This window comes from Melozone crissalis, unplaced genomic scaffold (genome assembly GCF_028551555.1).
Source record: "Melozone crissalis strain CALT ecotype California unplaced genomic scaffold, PUWL_Pcris_2 ptg000056l_1, whole genome shotgun sequence".
NCBI classification, from domain to species: Eukaryota; Metazoa; Chordata; class Aves; order Passeriformes; family Passerellidae; genus Melozone; species Melozone crissalis.
Window position 1 is genome coordinate 8,032,346 of NW_026535834.1, and position 17,914 is coordinate 8,050,259.

Genomic DNA, 17,914 nt, shown 5'->3' on the forward strand with positions numbered 1-17,914 from the left:
TCAAACAGGGATGGTTTCTTGGGGTTGGGTTTGTGGCCACCACTCCTTGTCCTGTCCCTGGCACCTCTGGGAAGAGCCTGAACATTCCCAGCAAAGGGATTTTGGGAGGAGCTGGAGGGTGCTGGGCTCAGGCACCCAAATCCCCCTTCCTGGCTGGGCATGGAAAAGCTGCCCCAGGCATTCAGGGACACTTGGGGACCATTGGGGACATTTGGGGACTCTCAGGAGCACGGCTGGACATGGACAAGGGTGGCAGCTTACCTGTGCTGGGAGGGTCTGTGGTGATTGCTGGTGAGGAGAGAGAAAGGGACACAGGTCAGAGCTTCCCTCTGCATCTGAGCCACCGCTCCAGGGAGAGCCAGAGCCTGGAGAGCGAGAGCAGCCCAACCCCAAATCCCAGCTTTTCCTGCTCTAGAGGATCGGGATCAGCCCATCCCAACCCCAATGCTCCCATGTTTCTCAGGGGATTGGGATCAGCACATCCCACCCCATCCCATCCCCGACATTCCCATGTTCCTCAGAGGATTGGCATCAGCCCATCCCACCTTTCCTCCTTCTGTCCCCAGCTCTCACCGTTGTGGAGCACCCCGGGGGTGGTGACAATGCCGGGGGTGGTGACAACCCTGGGGGTGGTGACAACCCTGGGGGTGGTGACAGTGATGCTCTCACTTTTGATGGAGTTCGGTGCCCTGCAGTTCAGTTGCTTCAGCTTAGCCAGGGCGGAGGAGGAGAACGGGCCGCACTCGCAGGACTCGGGTGAGCAGTTCTGGGGTTCGCAGGTCAATGTGGGCTCTGCCAGCTCCTCTGCGGGCACAGGGGTGTCACAAACCTCTCTTTCAGTGTAAACACCCCCCCCCAAAACAGCACTAAAAGCACCTACTGGATTTCTGGAGTTCGAAGGTGTATTCTTTTCCATCATTATGCATAAAGCAGGGCCCACCATCCACTGTCATCAGCATGCACACGCAGAGCTTGTTGCTGGCCTTGTAGACATTAACACAGCTTTGAAATTTGGGTTTATAATAATAGCATTCATCATATTCCACAACCACTAAGTTCTCTGTGATATTACGATAGCAGTGTGTTGCATTTCCTTTAGCGTTTTTGATGCAGAGGCACATTAACTCGTCGAATGAATTTGTCACGTCCGTGGTGTCACTGGCAGGGAAGAGAAAGTGGGGAGAGAATTTGGGATGAAGGCAGGGTGCAGGTCAGTTGAAGAGGGGATGAAGGTGGGTTGGAGGTAGGATCAAGGTGGGATGAAGCTGGGGTGAAGGAGTGCTGAGTATAGGCTGGAGGTGGGATGAAGGTAGGCTGAAATTGGGATGAAAAGGTGGGATGGAGTTGGGATAGAGTTGGGAGCAAGCTGGGATCAAGGTGGGATGAAGGCAGGCTGAAGATGGGACCAAGCTGGGATCAAGGTGGGATGAAGTGGCTGAATCCAGAGAATGAAGCCCATCAGGCCTGGGGGTGTTTGAGGGCTCATGGAAGGGTCCCTGGGAGAAGGAAGAGCACGAGGCCACCCCCAGGCCGAGCCCCCTGAGCCTCGTGCCAAGGATGGAGCCCAGAGGGGACCTGAGAGGGAAAGGGGAACGAGGATTTGGGGATGGGAGGGTCAGGAAGGGTCACTGAGCAGGACAGGGAGCTCCTGGTCAGACCTGCAGCTGCCCCTTGGAGGAGAATTTGGGAATCGTGGAAAGGTTTGGGTTGGGAGGGACCCAAAACTGCTCTCATTCCACTCCCCTAAAATCCCCAAACCTTCCCCCAGCCTGGCCCTGGACACTGCCAGGGGTGCGTGGAGCAGCTGCACCACGGCTTCTCCACAGGGAAGGGAACCTTGAAACTCTGGACTCACTACAAAAGAGGGGATGGAGAGGGGTTGGCTGCAGGTTTTGGGGGATTCTCCTCAGTTCTCTCACCTCTCACTGGCTGGAGCTGCCATGATGGGCTCGCCTCTTACGGTGCTCGTCTCGTACATGCCTGGAAGTGACGAGATCCACGCTCACTTTCAGAATTTTAATGGTTTGAGAAACTTTGACAAAACACAGCAAAGGACTGAACAACGGAAAAGCGCAGTCACGGGAATGAAGGAATTTGTGTGCCCAGCCAATTTTCTTGTGGCATGTCAGACCCCTAGCCAAAACTTATTCTTACTTATGTTACTCATATATGCATATTCTTACTCAGTGGTGCAGGATACTTTTTTTACTGTTTATTTTTCAAGATCAGGTGATATTACATCACGCCATGCCCTCCACAGGAGCTGGCTCTATGTCCCTGGCAAGCCAAGCTGAGCAGGGGCCTATGGGGATGTTATAGATACATATTATAATATAATATTGGCTTTTTGCAAATGTTAAAATGGGTTCTATATGTGTGATGTTAATGTAACTTTGTTATAAAGATGTAGTTTTTATTTCTGTTGTTAATTAAGCTCAGTGAAACAGATGATTTTAGGATGCTTGTGTTAAACTGCCTGCTTGGATGGGATAACAGCCAGTCCACACAGGATGAGGACACCTGTACAGACCTGCCAACCATCAGCACTCACCTGAAGGCAGTGCAGGCCAGGGCCCAAAAACTGGAGGGGATAAGGATGGTTTCAAACCACAACCACGAAAATGCGTGCTTTAAAAAGGGAGACCCAAAGAGAGACCACATAAAATAGTTCCTGGAAAATGTAAACTAGTTCATGGATATGCACAAGGGTGTATGGATATGCAACAGACTGATGTAATTAAAAGGTATTTAAGGGGTATCCCTGAAGATAACAGCGTGCTCTCGGCTGAGTGGCCATAATAACCTTTGCTCTATGGACCTTGTCACCTATTGCCCCTTACTAAACTTCTTCAATCCTCCCTCAAGTGAGAGAAAGGAATAAAATACAGGCAGTGCAGAGGAACCACATAAAACACCAAGCTCAGCGAAGAAGAATCAAGGCAGAGATAAGGAGATACCTTTAGTTTTGGGCTGAAATCCTCTTGTAAGCTATGGAGAAAGGCTCTTTTTCCCCTGCAACGCGTGAAGGAATAGGGAGGCAAAAGCGCTCAAATTGCAGATATCGAGCAGAAGCCTCCATGCCAAAGCAAGCAGATGTTAAAGCAGCTGTGATCCCATGAGAAGCTTGAGCAGAGAAGGAGAGAAGAGTGATGAAGATCCAGTGCCCCTGGGAAGATCATTTCAGAGACAGATAATGAAAACCTTTGCCTTTGAACAGCTCATCTGTCAGACAGTACCCCAGAAGCTGACATGGCCCATAAACACAGCAGTGGGAAAAACTTACAGAAAATGAGAGGGCTTGCACAATTTTGGATTTCCCTGGGTGGCTGCTATTCGTGGAGAGAGCCACGAGCAAACCAATTTTTGTGGAGAAGTCTCCAAAAAATTAACAAGAGGGACTTCTCTCCCTAAGTGAAATGAAGAAAGGCTATTCTAGAGGTAGTAAACAAACTTAAAATTTCTAAGTTTTGCCTCTTTACAATCTCAGTGGGAAAGAAAAAGTGGTAGAGAGGGAGGTTGGAGAGGGGAAGTGTTATAAAAGTTTTGTTCTGATTCTTATTACTGTTTCTTTTAGTTACTGCTGATAAATTTTTCTTTATACCCTTCTAAACTTTTGAACCTGCTTTACCTTTCTCCTAATCCTACATCACAACAAAAAACAAGTAAGTACTTTCCAATGAGTGCACTAGTGATTGACCAACATTAACTCACCACAGTAACGGGTTCATTAGCAGAGAAATCTGAAATTAGCAAATTAAAACCACTGCAACAACATCTGGAGCAGAGATGGAGCTCATCTCTCCTCTTTAGAGAGTTCCCATGGCCTGGGGAGAGGCCAGGGCATCTTTCCCCTTGGCTGCCCCATCCTGCACCCCTGTGGAGCTGACCCCACTCATCCCCACCCTCCTGGGGGTCCCCAAAACCACCCCAAACCCCCCATGGGCTCCTTGCCAATGGACAAGGAGTGCCTGGCACATGCAAGGGGGCACGAGGACAGAGCCTGGAGGGGAAAGTGGAAAGGAGAAAGTTGGACAGGGCTTGGAAAGGTTCGCTCTGAGCACCAAACTCTGAGCTCAGGGACCTGAGCAGCACAGGGAGCTCCTGGAGCTGCTCCTTGGAGGAGAGTCGTGGAATTCTGGAGAGGTTTGGGTCGGGAGAGAACTTCAAATTATCCCGTTCCACCTCCCAGAACCTTCCAGCGTCCCAGGAGGCTCCATCCTGGCCTTGGTCACTCCAGGGATGGCAAATCCATGGAATAACCTCTGCCAGGAGCTCCCGGGCAGCAGCTGCCCAGAGATGGACCCCAGAGGCGCACACAGAGATGGGAACCAGCCCTCTACCAGCAGGTTTCCATGCCAGCCCTGGATCCCAACACTGGGCACAAATCCACCCCATGGAGCTGCTCTGGTGCTCCCACACAGCCCTCGACCCCAAAAACCCAAAAACCACCCCAAGATCTCCTTCCCAGGGAACAAGGAGCACGCTGCACTCACTGGTTTGGTGGAGGACGATGAGCATGGTGAGATGAAGGATCCAAAATATGTCCATGGATGTCCAGAAACAGAGAGGATTTGGGGCGCCAGCACCCAAAAATGAGCACCACAAAGAGGAAGAGCACCTGGGTGGTTTTCCAGTGCCTGGGTGGAGGGGAGGTGGCTTTAGACGTGGTGTGTTACAAAAATGGAGCGTCAAGGAGGAGCAATTTACACTCAAACGTAAATTTGAAGTTTGAAATTAAAAAAAACCCACTCTGTTTTCAAGGGAAAAGGAGGAAACTCGAGGTGTTTAAAACAGAGCCCAACCCCGTTCCCAAGGAAAGATGAGGGTGGCTGCTGGGACAGAGAGTGTCACCGTGGCTGTGTGTGACAAATGGCTCAGGTGCTCCATGGGGACCAGCCTGGAGAGCATTATCCCAGAGAATGTCATGGTGCCCATGGAATTGGTGCCCATGAAATTGGGTCTCCAGGACATCCCTGGGGAGGGAGGCTGAGCCCAAATCATGGAATGGTTTGGGTGGGAAGGGGCCTTAAAGCTCATCCTGTGGGCAGGGACAGCTGCCACCAGCCCAGGCTGCTCCAAGCCCTGTCCAGCCTGGCCTTGGGCACTCCCAGGGATGGGGAATGCATGGAATCACCTGGGCCAGGCAAGGATTGATCCCTAAAATCCCATCTAAAGCAGGGAATCCTGGAATGGTTTGGGATGGAAAGGAACCTGAAACACCAAAAAATCCCACCCAGTTCCATGGGGAGGGTCCTTCCCCTATCCCAGGTGGTTCCAGCCTGGCCTTGGACACTCCCAGGGAGGGAAATCCATCGAATAACCTGGGCCAGGCCCTCATAGGGAACAATTCCACCCCAAATCCAACCCAAATTCCCCCCCTGACCCCACTCCCCCTCATCTGGGCACTCATCCCTTGGGAAAATTCTCCCTCCATTTTTCCTGAAGCCCCTTCAGGTCCTGCCAGGCCACAGCGAGGTCCCCCCACAACTTCTCCTCTCTGCTCCCAGATCTCCCCGCCCGGGGGTCGCTGCTGCGGCAATTCGGGAATTGCAGGAAAAGCCGAGGCGGCGAGAGGGGGATGGAGAGAGGCTGGCTGCGGGTTTTGGGGGTTTCTCATCTCGCGACGGCCGGAGCCGCCTTGGTGGTCCTGCCTCTTATGCTACTCTCCGTACGAGGTCCACAAACCTTCCAAAATTAGAAAGGTTTGGTAAACCGACAAAATACAGCAAAGGACTGAAATAAGGGAAATGGACGAGTCGCATCCGCCTCCCCGGTCCCCGCCCGGACCCCAGCCCCGGCCCCGGCGGTCAATCTGGCTGGTCCGCGGCGTGGCCCGCGGCCATGCCTGAGGTCCTTCCTTTCCGCACGCTCTATGAACCGCGCCGACCGCGCCAGGGCTCCCCTCGGTGCCCCCCGCCTCAGCGCGACCGCTCCCCCATACCTGCCTGCGCCAGAAACGGGGACGCTGAGCGCCGGAAAAGTGGACGCTGGGCGCCGGGCACCAGGCGTGGCACGCTGTCTCCCCTGATAGGCCCCCATGCCGCGGCTCCGCACTACCCGCCTACGTCCCGCCCTTGGAGGGCCGAAACTCGGCGCGATCCTGTCCCCTCAGCGCTATAGCCCCTCCTCAGCCCCGTCCCGCCCCGAGCTCCGTTCCCTACTAACCACATCGGTGCTCAGGTTAACGCTTTAAAGCTTAGTTCTAAAGGCAGCCCTCTCCAAATTCTTTCTCAAAACACGGGAGAAAGGCTATTGAAAATAATAAAGAAAAAGATGAGGGATTGGTCTATTTTCCCTAAGAGAGCCGGTGCGGCCGCAGCCGTGCCGGGAACGGGGACTGACCGGGGCGGGCGGGCGGGCTGGCAGGAGGGGGAGAGCGACCCTGGGCAATGCCAGAGCGGCCCGGTTAGCGGGGATGACCCCGGGCGGTGGCGGGAGACCGGAGGAGCGGCGTGGGGCTGCTGCGGGAGGGGTCATGGCGAGCGGTGGCCGAGCGATGGGCGAGGCTGGGCCGCGGCGTGCAGCTCGCAAGCTGGGCTGGCGTGGCTGCCGGGCCCGGCGGGGAGGAGCGGCACTGCCCGAGCGCCGGTGCCGGGAAACCGAACTGGAGCGGCGGCAGCACGGGGTGGATTGGGGAGCTGGGGCGCCCCGTGTCCCGGCCACAGGTCCCCAACCAGAACTGCGCTGGAACGCCGCCAGAGAAGCAGGGAGGAAGGGATGGCACGGTTCAGGTACGGTAACTTACACAAAGAGCTCTGCCGCCGAGACAGACGTTCTGGGCAGAGCGGCAGAGACGGCGAAGACGCAGCAGCGGCGGACGCAGATCTGGCATCGCCGGCGCTGAGTCATGTTGGAGGGGCGAACCGGGAGGTTTGAGAAAAGTGCAGGCGCCCGACCTTACCGGAGCTGCCCCGTAATGGCGGCTATGGCTGAGAACTAGAGTTCGTTGCTGCCATTGCGGACATAATCTCCCGGCGAGGGTGACGCTGCTCGTAGGGGCGGGAGCGAGGATGGGCCGCGGTGTTGGCGGAACCGGGGCTGGAACCGCAGTAGCCGGGGCAGCACGGACTAACGGGAGGGCGGGAGCGGCCCTGGGGTGCAGTGGGGCGGCCGAAACCGGGGGAACGGGTGCCGGGACCGTGAGGGCGGCAGGCGGGGCGGCAGGGGGTGAGCGAGACCGCGGTGCCACATTTGTCTTCACAGAGAAAAGCAAGGCGCCGTTCTTCCTGTGAAAAATACATGTATTTTATGATTGGCTTTTGGCAAATATTAAGTGAATGTTATATGTGTTGTGTTAGAAAGTAATGCTGTATTAATTCTCTTTAGTGGTGTGTTAAATATAGTTTTAGGTTATAAAAAAATGTTAAAATAGAAATGATGCTACACAGGATACTTTTTTAAAGACAGGACTCGCAGCAAGATAGCAGCCACAGGACACCTGAATCTTTCAGAGACAAAGAATTTATTGCCCTCTTATCAGAAGAAACTAAATTCTTCCCACCTCAAAAGTGCTGTTAGGATTCGGAGGAAGACGTTGACGATGACCAAACAGAATCCTGTGTTTGAATGGAATTTATGCATCATGTATGAAGTTATGAATATGCAACAGGTTATTGTTTTTAAGGGTTAATCCTCAGAAAAAGGTACCCGGACATCCGTAACTCTTTGTATTTGTTGCCTCATATTCTTAATTCAAATTGTCCAAATTATTATTACTCTAATTGTATTACTCTTTTTATAACCATTTTATTACTATTAAACTTTTAAAATTTAAAAAAAAGTGGCATTTTTCACAGTCAGCATTTGGGAAATTAATCAAAGTCCATTCTAAGAGGTGTTTTAGCTCCTGTTCTGGTAATTTACTTGGACTGGAACTTAACAAATGCTTGAGTTGCTTATAGAGATCTGTGTCATGGGCAGAGTGAGTTTGTCCCATTATTAGAGCAGTGTGTTAAGAATCTTGATGTTGCAGAAGCAGCTCCTCAATCAGAGCAATCAGGGGCTGGCCAGGCTCTCCAGTCGGGGCTCAGGACGCTGCGTTTGGGTCCTTCCTCAGAGCTCTGGTTTTAGGCCGTGCTTGGCAAGGCCTTTTCCTGCTCAGGATCTCGCAGGTGGGTCTGCAGAGTTTGGGTCCCTCCTCAGAGCTCTGGTTTTAGGCCGGGCTTGGCAAGGCCTTTCTGTGCTTGGGACCTGGCAGATGGGTCTGCACTCAGAGTTTGGGTCCCTCATCAGAGCTCTGGTTTTAGGCCGTGCTTGGCAAGGCCTTACAGGTGGGACTGCACTCAGAGTTTGGGTCCCTCAGAGCTCTGGTTTTAGGCCGTGCTTGGCAAGGCCTGTCGAAGGAAGGGAACCAGGACACCAGCTGGTTCATCACAGGTCCAGTTTATTGAAGAAAGCATCAAACACTTACACAGCAAATAATAAGCTTATGAATATTCTGTAAGCCAAGCAATCTATTGGTTAAACTATACCATTAACTCATCCTCATTCCTTTGGGCCTACGTTCTCCACTTCTCACGTCTCGCTGTCTATTTCTTTATCATACTCCACTAGGCCCAAGGACACGTTATCTTTGTAGGTGCAAGATTTAGAATTAGCCACGGCTTTGTACTTTTCCAGTCTCTAGTCAGCTAAAATCCCAACAAAGGCCTTTCCATGCTCAGGACCTGGCAGGTGGGATTGCACTCAGAGTTTGGGTCCTTCATCAGAGCTCTGGTTTTAGGCCATGCTTGGCAAGGCCTTTCCATGCTCGGGACCTGGCAGGTGGGATTGCACTCAGAGTTCAGGTCCTTCCTCAGAGCTCTGGTTTTAGGCAGAGCTTGGCAAGGCCTCGCAGGTGGGTCTGCGCTCAGAGTTTGGGTCCCTCAGAGCTCTGGTTTCAGGCCATGCTTGGCAAGGCCTCGCAGGTGGGTCTGCAGAGTTTGGGTCCCTCCTCAGAGCTCCTCAGTGCTTGGCAAGGCCTTTCTGTGCTCTGGACCTCACAGGTGGGTCTGCACTCAGAGTTCAGGTCCCTCCTCAGAGCTCTGGTTTTAGGCCGTGCTTGGCAAGGCCTTGCAGGTGGGTCTGCACTCAGAGTTTGGGTCCCTCAGAGCTCTGGTTTCAGGCCGTGCTTGGCAAGGCCTTGCAGGTGGGTCTGCACTCACAGCTCCAGAGCGGCTCCACTCTCTGGTGCTCAGCATCGCTCGGGGTGTGTGGCAGGATCCCTTCTCGAGAGCTCGAGGGATGCCACGGAAAAATTCCTCAAAGAGCTCCAGGGATGCCACGGCAAAATTCCTCAAAGAGCTCCAGGTAGCTGTGGCTGCCTGGTTTGGGAATGGCATGGCGACAATCCCCCTGCAAGCCTTGCTCTGGGTTTTAGCAGCTGACAAAATCTAAAGTCTATCTGCCATATCTCTGCGGCTTTGAGGCCTCTGGGGTTGATGCTGCTGGACCACAGTGTCGATTTTTGGCAGTGAGGACATGAGGCGGCAACATGCTTTGCATCAGCGGCCGAAATTCCGCACTTTCTCATGAGTGCTTTAGCGCTGATATGAAGGGTCTCATTAGTTGACGGGCATCTCTCAGGGTGCACAGCCCATCTGCCTTGTCATTGCCGATCTGAAAGAATCCCTTAACCGGATTGTGGCTGTTGACATGGATGATAGATATGGCGCCTTTTTGCAAACAAAGTACCTCTTCTAGCATCATCGCCACTGCGGACACTGACACGCCGTGTCCAGACATGGCTAGACTGACTTTGGTCACAAACATAGAGTTGGTTACGATGTTGAGGTGCTTTTCTGGGAACAGTCCACATGCTAGTACCACGGCGGCTGCTTCGAGTTGCTGGACAGAAAGCATAGGATCTGTTGTTCTGATGCAGTGCCATTGCTCTCCTCACTGCCATACCACCACTGCAGGTTAACGAAGATGTGTCCGTGAAGACCGTGGGTCCTGCTCGCGGCCGGTCAATTCTTTTTGGTGGGAGGTCAATGTCGACCATCGCAAGCTACTGAGTCCAAGGGGGTTTTGCTGCATAGCGAATCTCTCCTCCAGATCCAGCAAGGGCTAGGGCTAGGTGCTCTGATATTGTCGATGACTGTGTGGAAAGCTGCTTGTGGAAGGGCAGATATATCCTGGTGGGTTCAATGCCCAAATGCCTCAGGGCAAGTTTCCTGCCTTTCATAATAAGGTTACTAAGGCACTCAACTCCCAGGAAAAAGCGCATGATGGTTTTCCCAAGACCACCCATTGTATGTGCTGGGCTTTGTTGGGGGGTCCTTGGGCTAGTGCTCCTACTCCCCCTTTCTTTGTAAGGTGGACATACAAATCCACTGGCGCATCTGAGTCTCATCTGGTGAGCGTGCTCACCGACATCTGATGTTTGATAAACTTGAGTGAGCTTACTGCTTCTGGTGTCAAGGTCTTTGGCTCCCATGGATTTTTCCCTCTCAGGAGGTCGTTTAGGGGGTCCAAGACCTCGGGAGGGATCGGGATGATGTTGCGGAGCCATTGTAGGCATCCTACCAGCTGCTGCATGTCATGGGGCGTCCTGATGTCTCGACAGATTTTCATTTGGGGAGGAGTTATATAGGAGTCCGAGATTCCCATGCCTAAAAAGGTTACACACGGTCCCTTTTTTATCTTCGAACTCACAATTTCGAGCCCATTTGTTTTCAAGGTCTCTGAGACTGTTGACGCAAGTCGGTCTGCTTGGTTTGTTGAGGGTGCGGCAATCAGGATGTCATACATGTACTGTATAATGGTCGCTCTGCCAGATCGTTCTGCCAGACTGGCGCTAGTGCTCCATCCACCATGATTTGACAAGTGGCAGGGGAGCTGACCATTCCCTCAGGCAATAGTCGCCATTGGAAGCGCAGGTTGGGCCGCTGGCTGTTTGGGAAGGTGACGGAAAGGGTAAACTGCTCTTTGTCTTCATCGTGCAATGGGATGGAGAAGAAGCAGTCTTTGATATCAAGCACCGCACAGGGTTGTCCTCTTGGTATCATTGAATTCATGGGCAACAAAGTCTGTACAGGACCCATTGGTTGGATTCTTTTGTTCACCTCTCATAGGTCATGCAAGAGACGGAAGCCTTCACCAGACCGTTTGGGTATCACAAAGTTTGGGGTGTTCCATGGGCTTGTGGAGGGTTCAATGTGGTTTCGCTGCAGCTCCCAGGTAATAAACTCAAGAAGGGCAGTCATTCGAGGATATGACAAGGCCCACTGCTTGACCCATACTGGGTCCAGCAACTTCCATGTTAATTTGATGGGTAGCTGTGGGTATGCGGCAATGGTCCTTAGAATAAATTTGTCATCCTGACGTCCAAGAGGGTGAGGGCATCCCTCCCTAACAAGGGTGGACATTCGGACATGACTTATGGGGAAAGGGTGATGGTTCTCCCCGGTCCCCTTTCAGTACAAAGCGTTATCGCTACCAGTTGGGTGCTTTTTTGGGGCCGAGACAGCTCTTCAACTCTGCCCACCACGAGGGCTTCCTCTAATTTCCATTGTGAAGGCCAGTGTATGTTTGGAATAACGGTGACATCTGATCCTGTGTCAACCCAAAAGGGAAGGCAGATAGCAGGTCCATCAGGGTTGTTATAGAGACGGCAAATGGCCCACACTATCAGTGGGTGTCCGCCCACCTTCACAGCAAAAGCCACACATGGGTCCTGCTCCCACGCCTTCATGGCCAGGGCCAGCCAGGGGCCTCGCCCCCAGGGAGCCGTTCTTGTTATTCCTGGGGTGTGGATGGGTTTGGCTGGGCCGTTGGCTGAGCTGTGAAGCTGGTCATGACAGGGGGCAGGGGGTGTGGGAGCTCTGCACCCCATTGACAATTGGCACAACCAGGACGCTACATGTTCCAGGTGGGAGGGGGCTGTGTGCAGCCCGAGTGCCCCCTCCCCCTCCCGTTTCCCTGATGTTTGGATCTGCATTCTGTAGCAAAATGCCCCTTTTCTCCACATGCCCAGCATGGCCCCCCAGGTTTCGTCTGGCGTGGGGGAAGGGCTATTGGTGGGTACCCCGACTGAGGGCAGCTCACTGCGATGTGACCTGCCTGGCCACACTTAAGACATGCCACCACGCCACTTATTGTCCTGCAGACAGCTGCCTGAATTGGGGCTAGATGCTCTTCTTTCGCGACATGCCTAATCGTGTCTGCAATGTTAGACCCCGGCGGCAGCGTCCGTAAGATGTCCTTGGTCGCTGAATTGCACTATTGGCGCAAACACTCTGCTAACACAGGGCCCTTTGCTTCCAAGGGTAGGGCTGAGGAGTCAAGTGCTGCCTGGAGGCGGTCCACTAATTGTGTGAAACTTTCACTTTCCCTCTGCTTTATGGTAGACCTTGGCGATGGTCTGGAAATAACCTTAGACGCGGAGCGAATAGCCTCTTGAGCAGCACGGGTTGTTGTCATAACCTCATGGGTCCGAAGGCCCTCAGCCTGCGCCTGAGGGGTGATCATGGTTGGGTCTGTGCCCATTAAATGCTGTATGCTGGAACCGTGTAGCGGGTGGTCTCCCCCAGTCACTAAGGCCAGTTGCTTTGCACTGTGGTCCTCCTATTCTTGTTTACAAACAATCATCCCTACCCCATCAAAAATTAATCTGCATGTTTGTTTGATATCAAATGAGAGCATGTCATCCCCTCCAAAAACGCTATCAATAAGAGTGGAGAGCATTGCTGAATTAATCCCCCTGTCCACAATTGCTTTAACAATTACTTGAACATCCTTGGGGTTCACCAGCGTATAGGTCCTCTGGTTTCCGCCTGCCCCACCACTCGGACTGGAAACGCCAACGTGGCTGATGGGGTCCACTCGGCACATGGTACTTTTATTTTCCTCCAGTCAGTAAGAGGAGCTCGTTCTTTTCCTAACTTCCCCTTGACCCAAGCAGGAGCATTGTGATGGCCGATCTTGTATGCTCCCACTCCCTCTTTATGGGAATCGGAATCAGGATCGGGATTGGGCCCCCATTGTGACACGCTGCCCCTGATGTCACAGGGGCCAGGGGCATCACAGCCGGGCCAGCCCTGCCCTTGGTCCCCAGCCCAGCTCAGGGGCTCCCAGTGGGCCCAGCAATGAAAGCCCCAGCACCCAGCAAGCGCAGCCCCTGTGGGAGGGAATGGGCCCCAGGGGCTCCCTCCACAAAGCAGGCAGAAGCACCTCTTGCTGACCTCTTGTCAAAGAGAAAAACATATAACCACTAATGTTGAATATGTTGCATAATATCAACAATGAAAGCACCAGAAGTGCTTTTCTCAAAGTGCTTTCTGAGTGAGATTCAGGGGGGCTTGCTTCAGTTTTTTCTTCCTTGATAATTCCTGGATCCAGCCCCTCCAAGACCTCTGTGAAACCTTCCCATTATCAGACAAAAGAGATAAGGAACTTTAGCCACAACACCTCCTGCCTCCTTCAGATCAAGAAGCAGCCAAGGAGCAGTTCTGGCAGACAATTTGTGTGGCTTTGCACAAGAGTTGAACCCCTGTGTTATTAGGGAATGCTTGCTCCTGTTGTGCCAAAATGCTCGAGCAGGGGTGAGAATCTGGTGTCAAAGTGCGTTCATGTGCTCCATGTTGCACAGGACACCAGTGTGCAGGCATACAGAAAAATTCCCTCAGAAGGGATCTGGTGTAGCAAGGACCCCTCTGGTTTTCTCCTCCATGGAGCAGTTTGATGCAGAGTGTGGGCCCATATTACCTCAGCATCGTCCTCCTCATCCTCGTGGTCCCCTTGTAGAGCCAGAGCCCCTGTGTTCTGTCAGGGCCCCTGGGCAGGTGGGACATTCCCAGAGGAGAGGGCCCTGCTGTGTCCCCATTCCCCCTGTCCCTTATGTCCCTGTGTTCAGGAGGGCACAGAGAGGATGGGGACTCCTGCCTGCCCCGTGTCCTGTCTGCCTGTTGGGCCTGTCCCAGGCTGTGATTCCTCTGCTGCGTCCCCCTGGCCCTGCTGGCCCTGCTGTCCCTGCTGGCCCTGCTGTCATGGCCCACTGCAGCGTGCCACACCCTACACAGCCACGGTGGCTCCTGAGCTCTGCAGGGACCTAAGTGACAGTCTGAGTGGTGGCACTCCTGGTTTTCTTGCATTTGGTGTCCCGCAGAGCAGAGGCTGGATCACAGCACCCAAGGAACAGCTCCAGAGGGGAGGAAAGGAGCCTGTGCATGGCCCAGGGGTGCTGTGGTGCCCCTCTGTCAGGAATTCCCCGCAGCTGACACCTGAGTCCCACATGGACACTCACAGACACAGAGATTTTTCAGGCATTGCCTTTATTGGATCTCTGCACTGACTGCAGCTCCCAGAGGGAAGTCACTCTCCCAAGACAGGAGGGCAGTCAGTGTCATTTTCAAATCACAATAATGTATTTTAAACACTGAAATTAACAAATTGTGATTATAGTCAATCTTATCTAAGGAACTACTTTATATACTGTTATATTTAATAATAATAAAATAGTTGAGTATTTTAATAATGAAGATTATGTAAATTCACTGCTTAAGATAAAAATATAGCATACCTAAATTTTGATTAATTAGTATAATTCATACTAATTTTGATGAATGATAGTAATTATAAAATATAAAGAATAAGTGCCATTACTTAATTATTACTTAGTATTACAATATTATTCTAGACTTATTCTACATTAAAGTTATTAAAAGCTTGAAAAATATTTTCAAATAAAATAGTTTAAATATTTACAAACTATTTAACAATTGGAATCAATCTCGAGGTTTTTGACTGGATCTTCCTTCAAATGGCTCCATCCTCGAGGAAATGCAAGCTCCTGCATGGAAAAATGGAAAGAGAGACACCAGTAGAGATACAGTTACTGTAGATACAGTGAGGAGATAGAGGGAAGAGGGGCAGGGTGTGGCAGGAGCCCTGAGGCTCTGCCCCGGCGCAGGGCTGTGCGCTGGCTGCTCACAAAGATGTGCGGCTCGCCTTGGCCAGCCCAAAGAGCATCTCCAGCAGGAAGCTTTTCTTCACACAGGCCACGGCCTGGGCTCCTCCAAAAGCCTGCCCTGCCTACCTTCAGCATGCTGTTTGTGCCCCTATTCATTTGAATCAGCCGGGCCATTTGCTTTTCCATTGCTTTCATTGTCCGGTGCATTTGCTTCATTTCTTTGAATCTCATTTGAAGGAGCCGCCTTCTCTGCTCAGTTTTGATCTTCCTCCTTCTGGCCACTTCCTGAGCTCGCTGGGCCGCTGCTCTCTGCCTTGTGGCCGACCTTCTGCGCGTGAACCACCACTCCACAAGCATGAGCAGTGGCTGAGCAATTTGCCAGATCAGGGGCAGGTAGCTCAAGGCAGCCAGGAGCCAGGGTCCCCAGCCAGGCTCAGGTGGCTTTGGGGGAACCTCTTCCATCTCGTCTGCATGGGGCTGGTACCCTAAGGCAGCCAGGAGCCAGGGTCCCCAGCCAGGCTCAGGTGCCTCTGGGGGAGCTGGTGTCACCTCCTCCACAGGGTGCTGGTACCCCAAGGCAGCCAGGAGTCGGCGTCCCCAGCCAGGCTCAGGTGGCTTTGGAGGTGCCGGTGTCACCTCCTCTACAGGGTACTCGTACCCCAAGGCAGCCAGGAGCCGGGATGCCCAGCCAGGCTCAGGTGGCTCTGGGAGGGTCGGTTTCTGTTTTTCTGCATGGTGCTGCTCATCTCCACGAAATCTGTTCACCACAGACAGTGGGAATGGGAAGATGAGCAGCACAAGCACAGCCAGGACTAATCTGTCCGCCATGGTCTCTGCAGGAGGAGAGAGACAAGGGTTTCAGTGGGGCTACCAAGGGAGCTTGTGGGGGATGCAGTGAGGCCCGGAGGCGCAGGGATGTGAGGGCAGGGAGCAGAGGGCCCCAGGCAGCTGGCAGGCAGCAGGGCCTGTCCCAGTGGGCCAGCAGCAGCCCCGTGCCCTGGCCAAGGTGCCGGCCGCAGGGGCTGGCCCTGGATGCAGGGGGACAATGCAGGCCCGGCTGCGGCGCTTGTGCCCCGGCCCTGGCCCAGCCCAGCCCCGCCACGTGCGCACTCACCGCTTGCGCAGGCTGTGCTGGGCCAGCGTTCCCTGTGGGGGCCTTTTATAGTGGCCCCCATTGTGACACGCTGCCCCTGATGTCACAGGGGCCAGAGGCATCACAGCCGAGCCAGCCCTGCCCTTGGTCCCCAGCTCAGCTCAGGGGCTCCCAGTGGGCCCAGCAATGAAAGCCCCAGCACCAGGAAAGTGCAGCCCCTGTGGGAGGGAATGGGCCCCAGGGGCTCCCTGCAAAAGCAGGCAGAAGCACCCGCAAGGTCTTGTCAAGGAGAAAGAAACATCATCAATCCTGCTGATTATAATCAATACTATTATCTGTAAAAGCACCAGAGATTTTGTTGAGATGTCACTGTTTTTTCTACAACTGGAGTGGATGAGGGTGGCTCTGTTTTTCCCGCTCAACTCTTCCCAGATCCAGCCCCTCCAAGACCTCTCGCAAATCCTCCCATTATCAGACACCTGCAGGCAGCAATTTCCCAGTGGGCAATTCCCTCGGCCAACAGAGAGTCTCCTGCATGTCCAACAAGTTCAGGCTCACAGTGCCAAGGCCCTGGGCAGTGTCTGGGATGAAGAGACTCTGTTGCATCTCCACTGAACACATGAGCGTCAAAACAGCAGTGCCTCTTGCCTGTTCCCTGCCTGGCCAGACCTTCCAGCCCAGGTGAAATGCTCAGCATGGCCTTTGAGTACAAAGGGATTGTAGAGCAAAAAGCATCTGTGTAGCCACCACGGTCATCAGCAGCCTCTGCACCGGGGAGGGCACTGAGAGGAGGCCACTGCTGCTCTTGTCAGAGCGCTGCTCTGCAGGGATGTCCCTTGCCCTGCTGAGTCCCACATCTGCCCATCTTTTTGCCTGGTTTCAGGTCAGGTGAATGCCATCTGCTCCAAATCCAACTGCTCCTTCAGAGATGCACAGACATGAATCCAAAACCTTGAGTATCCCCTGAGTAGCCAGGCATTCAACCGTTCAGTTCGTGTTCTCCTTCCGGAAGCCTTCTCCACTCAATTTCCATCCTGCACCACAAAGGCTCTTTTCAAGCCCTGTGTGCTGATGCTCTCTGGCTCACGGCTGCTCCCCTGCACCTGATCCACAGCCCCAAAGGCAGGAGCCGCAGTTCAGCAGCAGCCCAGAAGGGGCTGCCCCAAGGCAGCTGTGAGCTGAGCCCCCCAGCCAGGGTCAATTGGCTCCTGGGTGCCCTGCTCCAGGCCCTCCACATGCTGCTGCCACCCAACCACATCCAACCTTTATATATGATTTTTTTGCCTAATATTGGAAAACTATAAAATACATTACACAAATATTTACACGTATACATTTTATATGTATATATGAAAACTTGACATTTATAATGAAACTGGTTATAGAATGATACAGGTAATTTATATACAATTCATATGTACACTATCATCAGGCATCTCAGCTGCCATCAGACAGCCCTGTGCCTCAGCATCTCTTTCAAGGCCTGCAGAACAGGAGCTGATTGAATCCATGTTGCAGCCATCAGACAGCCCTGTGAAGGCTGCTGCTCTCTGCCTCATGGCTGCTCTCCTGCACCTGATCCAGAGCCCCGAAGGCAGGAGCAGCAGTTCAGCAGCAGCGCAGAAGGGGCTGCCCCAAGCCAATCTCCACAGGAAGCCTCTTGTTGCCTACAACCAAGTGCTCAAGGTCTGTCTTCTCCAGGCAGTTCTGCAGGTGCTGCAAGATATGCAGCAGGAAATCCCTCCTGAGCCAGCGTGGCCGGGGTGTTCAGGAGGAGCATCACACCCACCTTTAAGGTTGAGGTGGAAAAGCCTTCGCCCACCAGGATGTGGGTGAGGAGCTCCTGCACTGGCAGTGCCAGCTGTGCTGCTGGGCCTGCCCTACCACGTGCCTGAAGAACTCAGACTCTGCCTGTTGCCTCCGCTTGAGGC

At 53.2% G+C, this 17,914-nt stretch overlaps 1 long non-coding RNA gene across 1 annotated transcript; it reads right to left on the minus strand.

The window, feature by feature from the left end:
- Positions 1 to 1,823: 1,823 nt before the first annotated feature.
- Positions 1,824 to 4,677, minus strand: LOC128943895 (uncharacterized). Its single transcript, XR_008483772.1, has 3 exons — positions 4,494 to 4,677; positions 2,958 to 3,166; positions 1,824 to 1,980 (listed from the first exon to the last, which is right to left on the minus strand). It is a non-coding gene; the product is annotated as an uncharacterized LOC128943895 (long non-coding RNA).
- Between the last annotated feature and the right edge of the window lie 13,237 nt (positions 4,678 to 17,914).